Raw genomic sequence first — 7,511 nt, 5'->3', positions numbered from 1 at the left:
CATGGGAGGTGTTCACTGGAGAGTCTACAGGAGGCAGAGAGAGGGGACTGCTGATGCTCTGCTGGCTTTCTCTTCTTTTCCCTTTCATTCAGTCTGAGACCCTCATCCATGACATGGTGCCACCCACATTAAGAGTAAACTGTCCTCCCTGGCACTGCCTTCACAGAAGCACATCAAGATTTGCCCTCTTCATGGAAAGAAATAGACTAAAGTGAAAAATAGGTGTGCCAAAAGTCTAATAATTCAGTATCTTTCTTACTGTAATGTCCTTTTCAAATGACCAATGTATAGAAGTCCAAAATCTATGTTAACGTACCTCCCTTTTCACGAATTAACAATGTCCACTGGCTAATGTATGTCATACCAGTATCAGTTAAGAGACTCACTGCTAGATACACAGCTCAGACAATTAAGAGCATGCAGACTTGTGACTTTGGTCACAGTAATACATTGGTTATCTTCAAAGCACTTAACATTCATCTCATATTTACAGAGTAACATATATTTGAGTCTTTTAGAAAACTGGTATCTTATAGTCTTTCTTGTAAGATACCCCCAGTCTACACATCACAATGCTTTTTAATTCTAGCACCTGATACAACACAAGGGTTTTCTCTAATCATTTAATCTTGTCTCTTTATCAAACATAAGGTTGTTGAGGGCTTGACTAAAAGCTCAGACCCTCCTTTTAAATTCCCTTTGTTCTCCAACAAAGTGTCACTTATTAGCTACACATTTCGGGTCTCCTCTAGCTTAGTCTGTAACAGATTCATGCTAATGGTAATTTGTGGGGGTGGGTTATGACCATTTAGTCCTCAACCTCTGCCTTTCTTATCTTTTGCCTTGTACCTGTATAAATAAAAAGAGAACACAATTTTGATATGATCTAGGACAACACTAGGGGTATAAAAAGGTTATGCTAAGCTCTACTTGTAGAAATTCAAAGTTTTCTCCATCAGAGCCTCTTCATGAATTTAGGGATCCATGAGATTTATACTTCTTTTAGCTTTCCTCTGGTAGGAACTTAATCTGTTACCACCAGTTGATAGTCCTGGGATTCAGGATAGTCCTTTAAGGGAGGAGACAATGTAATTTCTCAATATCATTATCCCCTTATGAAATATACATTGTTGAATGCCTGTCTTATCTCACTAGGATTTCAAATTTCAAGTTTATGAACTTTCTTGACCCAAAAGAGACCTAATAGAGAAGAGCAATTAATCACAGACTTAAGCTCTTTTGCTTCTGTTACATACATAAAACTTCTTTAGAAATATTCTGAGGGTGGAGGCATGCTCAGGGAATAGGAGTCAAGTAAGAAAAACAGGTCAAAAACCGAATGAGTATGACTTCAAAATGTCACTGATAACCATGTCTGATGCTATTTTTTAACCAAGTGATAACCAATAAGGAGCCCAGCTACAATACTACATTTTCTCTTTATTCATCTTTGGGGTGAGGGGTTTGTTGTTACATCTTCATTTGTTAGTGTCTTGACCACCTGGGACATGTGGTTATAAAAACAGTCCAATCCCCTGGCCTAGCATTAATACCTACCCCAGTGTGAGGATGTCTAATGGTCTTTGTAAGCTGTTTTAAAACTATACTCTTGCTTTAGACCTACTCAGAGTACAGGGTAGGCCCTCTAGTCTATTGTTAAAACCAAGCCATTTTCCTGTAAGTTCCTCTACTGTGTTTGATTTAAAAGATAAAATGTGTTGGACCATTTGCCTTAGTAAGACCATTTTCAGAAAGATAAGGAATAGCTACTGCCTGAATGCCCTTCTAGAAATGTTGTACCATGCCATTTTGTATCTACAGGGAAGGAAGAAAGTATGTTGTAAAGTGGCATAAGTATCATTTCTCTGAGTCCCCAGTTACACAGAAAGTCTACCTATGAGACTGAATTTCTTTGCAGGCTCTAGTACTATAGTCTCCCTCACAGAACCCAGGTAAGGCAAATCCCTTCACCAGGAATTTAAAGCTACCATTGACTGACTAGTGTGAGGTACTTAAGCACTTAGGAGCATTACTTAGACAGATGGAAGGTCTTTATCTGTAGCTATCAGGAACTATGCTAGGTAAAATGAAGGTAGCCAAAAAAAAAAAAAATCTCAGCTGAATGAACAAGTGCACCTTTTGCAAAGTAAGTATTTGGTAATACTACTAAACTGCTCTTGTTAGGAGAACTAATAGATAAATCTTCTTAGTTTGTAGATGTGAGGGGTCATGGGAATAATAGTAAGGTAGAGAACATGAAACCACAAGACAATGGAAGGCAAAGATCTGGAGTATGCTAAGGCTGGCATTCGTGTTATTCTTTACAGAGGTCAGTGGTCCTTTGGGAGCTAGAAATGCAGTCTAGTGCTTGCCTAACATATGGAAGAATTTCTAGTATCAAACTAAAAGAGCAATTTTAAAATAATTTTCTCTTCTTATAGTTGAAAAACTTCCAAAGATTTCTTTTCATGTACAGGAATACAATCAACCTTTAGACTAGCTTTTACCTACCAAGTATTGTGTCATCTCCTCTGGATTAATTCACAAAAATGTTCATGAAGTACATGCCATCACATGCTAAGTACTATACAAAATACATAGACTACATAGTGAAGAAAAAAAAAAAAAAACTCCTCCCCTCAGAGCTCTTATAGCCTGGCAGAAGAGAGAAAAGTAGAAAAATGGACGACAATGTATCTGTGGGGAAAGCTGGGAAAGAGGATACCCTAGACGTCTTTCATGAGGGCAGAGACTTGTAACCTGAATGAAGAGAAAGGAACAGATAGAGAAACGTCCAAAGAAATGAAGAAGCTAGGAGTAAGACAGTTTTTGTTTGTTTGTTGACATGGTTTATCTAAACAGAGCTGGCTACCCTGGAATTCACTATGTAAACCAGGCTCGCCTTGAATTCTCAGAGATCCACCTACCTCTGCCTCTGTCTCTGTCTCTGCCTCCAGAAACAAGCAGGAATGGACAGTTTTAAAAGGGAGAGAACAGATGATTGAGTTTTTCAAAAAGGAGAAAGAAGAAGAGGGGGAGGAAAAGGGGGAGGAGGAGAAGCAGGAAAATATACAATCAAACAACCCTTCCTGGCTTATAATGGAAAGAACAAAAGAACAAACACACTGAAAAAAGGCTTAGTTCATCAAGAGAAAATGGTGTCCTTCTGGAAGGGCAAAAGCAGTGAGTGTTATAGGAACATAAAGCAAGATACCTAACTTGGTCCTGGAGATAAGGTAGGACCCACTGTGAGGAAGTGACAGTTAAAGGGAGATTTGTGGCATACTAACTTACTGCTTCAGCCAAAGGAGGTCTCAGTTTTACTAATAATTTTGTTCTGTCTGCAATTCCAGATGTCTTTTCTTCATGGCCAAACCATGTCTAACTTACTATAGTTCTTTCAAATCCCACCTTCTGGGATCATAGCCAGAAACCTTGCTTCAATAATTCTATTCCAAATTTGTCACTTAGTATTTTAGAAGGTCTATTATTTGTTGAGCAACGTGTTACATTCCTGTAATCCTAGCACTGCAGAGGTGGATACAGGAGGGTCAAGAATTCAAGGCTATCCTTGGCTGCATAACAAGTTGAAAGCTAGCCTGGGCTACATGAGACCCTGTCTCAAAAACAAATAAACAAAAATTCTATTTGGTATTGTTAAGACTTAACCTCACACTTATCTCTAAATTCCTTATAAAACCTTCAAATATGTGAGCTATCTTCTATTACTTTAGCATTACCCAGGATATATAGCATAGTGATGAACATATATGTTTGTAAATCAAAGGGTAGATGATACACTGGAATCTCTGAAACCTCCTTCATAATTCGCTATGACCAGAGACATGTACACAAGAAAAGGGGTCTGCTTTTCCCAAAAGAATTCTACTAATTTCATCCAAAGACCTAAGATCTGAAATAGACAACTCCTTCCCAATAGTCTCTGCTCCTCACCCCCTTGCAATTCTGCCCCTTCCCCCACTCTACCTTCTATTGTTTCTTCTGTCTCCTGGTTGTCAGCCAGGATGAGAAAATGGTCTAGCTGTCCTCAGAGACTTACACCAGCCTGGACTGCTCTGCAGTGCCATGAAGGGCCAGGACTTTTGTTTACAGCTGGGAGCCTGATGAGGCAGTAAGCACAGCTGACAGCCCCACTCTGAAGCAAACATCAATTTTCCTCTGTCCTCTCAGCCAAGTTTCACAGACCAGCTCTATTGAAAGCTGGCTGTACCCTCCTGGATCTTCCTGATGTCCCAGCCGCAACTCTAGGCTGGGAGGAGCTGGGTGGATCTCAGCTTTGTACCTTTTAGGAACTGTTCTTACTCTCTTCTCTGTCCTTAGTTACTAACCATATTATCTCAGCCTCAGGGCCAGGAAGGAACATGTCCTCCAAGGTCTCCATACCCTAAGACTTATCTGCTCTCTCACCTTAGTGTACAAATACCCTCATTCACTTATCCATATGCTAACACAGTGCTGCAAGTAGATCAAAACCACTGTTTCAATGTGTAGTTTGTAGAATCTACCTTTCCAAGCAGAGCAGTCAGTCTTTATATGCTTGCACTTTCACACACACGTGCACACACACAGCCTTTGCTTTCTGATGGTTGTCTTACTTTTAAAAACTACAAATAATGTAGGAAAAACATCTTCTAAAAATAGATGACACCCTCTGTCACATATTCCACAATCTGACCTGTTTCTGTACCAGCTTTGCCTTCTACATCAAGGGTAAGCTGAAAGCTCCAATACATTCTTAGCTCCTTCTTGCCCCTTGCTTCCATTTGCCTGTGTTTTTTCCTGCTTTCTAACTAGTAATTCGGACAATTAGCTGAAGTTTCTTTCTGTGGTTTTCAACCTCTCTCTGGTCCTAATTTTCTGATAATTGTGAGATGCTGCTTACAGTAGCTCATTACAGCAAGGCTCCCCCATGGTGTCTGGTGGAGAAGAGACTATCCTTTGAGGAGACTTTATCAATTTCCAGTAAAAAGGATTTGGTTTGGTTTTGTTTTTTCAATTTGACTCACTCCCTAAATCTGACATGGTCCATTCCTACTAAAGAATACACAGTTCACTCAATGTCTTGGTTAATAAGTATTCTTCTAAACCCATGTTTGTAGTCTAAACCATAACTGATCATTTCTTCTTCTTTAAAGACTTATTTTATTATGGGACCATTCAGAACTAAAGTAAGGAAATAGTACAAGCATTCGATATCTACCATTAAACAACGTAGATATGTACTTTCAAGTACTACTGGCTTATCTTTTTAAACATAAAAGCTAATATCGTTTCAAAAGGCATAACTTTATCACTTCTAGGAAATTGTAGACTATAGGTAGAAATTACAACCATAAGAAACTTAGCTGGGGAAAAAACGATTCAAAGCAACAACCAGTTGAGGCAAAGTTCGAACTAGAAGCATCAACAATGACTGGCAAAAATCGTCTTTATCTTTCTGAGTTAATGTATACCATGGGTGGCCTTACGTTATCCCTCTAAGTAAAGTGTGTTGCTCACAAAACCAGAATTTTGGCACGATTCAAGCTAAACTATTAACTTGGGAGGAAAAAAAACAAGGGGTCATGTGAAGTCTGGCATCTCAAGGTCATCTAAGGTCATCGCTGACTAGGTTCAATTCTCAGCTGTTTGGTCATCTGAAATAAGTTTTTTGATGTCAAGTGAAACCATGAAGTGGTAGTTTAATTACAGAAGAGAAAAGAGATACCCTAAAAGGACAAACCTTCTCCCTTGACTATTCCCATTTTTTGTTTTGCCATGGGCTAACAAGCTAGACAGATTCAGAAACATTTGCAGGAATCACTTTATGAAATTCCTATGGATTAAGGCAGTATAAATAGACAAAAGAAAGACATCCTTATTATAGAAATGCCTTTTGTTTGGCTTTGAAATACTAGGACTAGTTTTTAACTTGTACATTAAATAATCATTTTAAGAAATTAGGTAAGATAATCAGAATCAGTTTTTTAAAACTTTTTAAAGATTTCTGTATTTGTATGTGCATAAATGTTTTGCTTGCATATATGTAGGTACAGCACATGTGTGCCTGGTGCCCACAGGGGTTCACAAAAAAGGTGTCAAGTCCCCTGGAACTAGAGTTACAGATGCTTGTGAACCACCATATGGGGGCTAGGAACTAAACCCTAGTCTTCTCCAAGAGCAACAAGTTTTCTTAACTGCTGAGCTATCTGTCCAGCTTCCACTTGCTATTTTTAAAGTTTGGTTCTGATCTGAGATTGGAACACGTATATGTTGACTCATATCTGTCTACATTACCAGTCTTAGGGAATCCAATGTCCTCTTCGGGCCTCAGGGGGCACAAGGCACACATAAGACACATAGACATACATGTAGATGAAGCACCTATACAAGTAAAATAAATAAAATTATAATACATACACACATATGATAGGATAACAAATAAAGCTTAGGATAAAGCACTTTCATTTAGTACCCATAAGACTTGGGAGGACACTGTGGAGAGACAACAAAACATTGTCTGATCAACATTGACCACTACGTTTCAGACCAAGGAAGGTTTTGTTATTCCCAAGGTAATACAAGTAAGGATCATATAATACCGATAGGCAAGTTACATGCTGCACAATAGTACTCAACTGAGATAGCAAAATTCCTGGCCAAAATGTCTTTTTCAACTTAACTGCCTTGGTGTGGTTGTCAGCAGGGGTAAGAAAAAGAGAGTTTTTCTCACTGTTCCACTGGAGTGCACATATCTCTGCAATTTGTCTGCCCTTAGGTGGCCTATAATTCTGATTACCACAAAGGCATTGTATGAGCTAATGGTAGCCTTGCAAATTAATACAGAGTTCATGGAGCCACTGAATTTTCTGTGAAGGCTGAGACCATAAATAGTTTCTGTCTGGCCTTGGGCCTTGGAACCAAACAAAATTAAGCTATCTTTCTTTTCTAGTTGAAATCACATAAAGACAACAGTATAGCTGTAAATTCTAAAGAATATTTCTTATTTTCTGGGAACTGACTATAAGTCAGGAATCTACTTGGGGCTTTATCCCACTAATAAGTTAAGGTTGCAAGGGGACATTCACATTGATGGGGCAACATAGCATAACAGGAAAAAGACTGGGCTTTAAAGTCAGGAACAAGTCTGGCCTTGCTTTGCAATTTACTGGTTGAGCAACTTTAGGTGACTATTTAACTTCTCTGGGCTTCTGTGAGGATTTGCTAAGATAACAGATGGAAAAAGCTGAGTCCTGTGCTACCTTGAAAACAGGAAACATTGTTTCTAGGCCATTTTTCCTTACCACTCTGACTCTGAGATTAATTCCCATTATTCATGCTCTTGCTCTTGCAATCCTACTCAGTAAAGCACAAGAATAAACCTATTAGAATACAGCAGCATAGAAAAAAAATCACCTTTTGGGAACATGTGTCAAGAGACATGCACTATGCTAGGCCCTTTTACATACCCCCTCTCATCTAAATCAGTGTGGCCCAGCAGAACATTCTGT

The 7,511-nt window shown here is 38.9% G+C and overlaps 1 long non-coding RNA gene across 2 annotated transcripts in view; it reads right to left on the bottom strand.

The window, feature by feature from the left end:
* The window catches only part of LOC117694366 (uncharacterized), a 76,020-nt gene that overhangs the window by 64,026 nt on the left and 4,483 nt on the right, over window positions 1–7,511 (bottom strand). For both annotated transcript variants that reach the window (XR_013106078.1, XR_004604540.2), the window contains exon 3: window positions 6,298–6,384. This is a non-coding gene — a long non-coding RNA (uncharacterized LOC117694366). The remainder of the gene's footprint in view (window positions 1–6,297; window positions 6,385–7,511) is intronic.

Source organism: Arvicanthis niloticus, chromosome X (genome assembly GCF_011762505.2).
Source record: "Arvicanthis niloticus isolate mArvNil1 chromosome X, mArvNil1.pat.X, whole genome shotgun sequence".
In the NCBI taxonomy this organism is placed as follows: domain Eukaryota; kingdom Metazoa; phylum Chordata; class Mammalia; order Rodentia; family Muridae; genus Arvicanthis; species Arvicanthis niloticus.
The sequence above is the reverse complement of the archived record's forward strand: the minus strand, read 5'-3'. Positions and strand labels throughout refer to the sequence as shown.